Here is a 248-nt window from a genome sequence, read left to right on the forward strand (position 1 = left end):
ACCGTTCCACGGGTCATATATCTTGCCGACCATTCGGACTGCAAGAGAACTCCTCTTGCCTCCCTCGATGATAAGATCAGGAGGGCCGTCAAAGAGTGGCTGCATCTTCCAGCTGATACTTGTAATGGATTTCTCTATGCGAGATATAGAGATGGAGGGCTGGGAGTGACGAGACTCGCGAGCCTTATCCCTTCAATCCAAGCAAGACGGCTGCACAGGATTGCGCACTCTGAGAATGAGGTCATTCG

The sequence above is a fragment of the Pelodiscus sinensis genome, unplaced genomic scaffold (genome assembly GCF_049634645.1).
Source record: "Pelodiscus sinensis isolate JC-2024 unplaced genomic scaffold, ASM4963464v1 ctg42, whole genome shotgun sequence".
Classification (NCBI taxonomy): Eukaryota; Metazoa; Chordata; order Testudines; family Trionychidae; genus Pelodiscus; species Pelodiscus sinensis.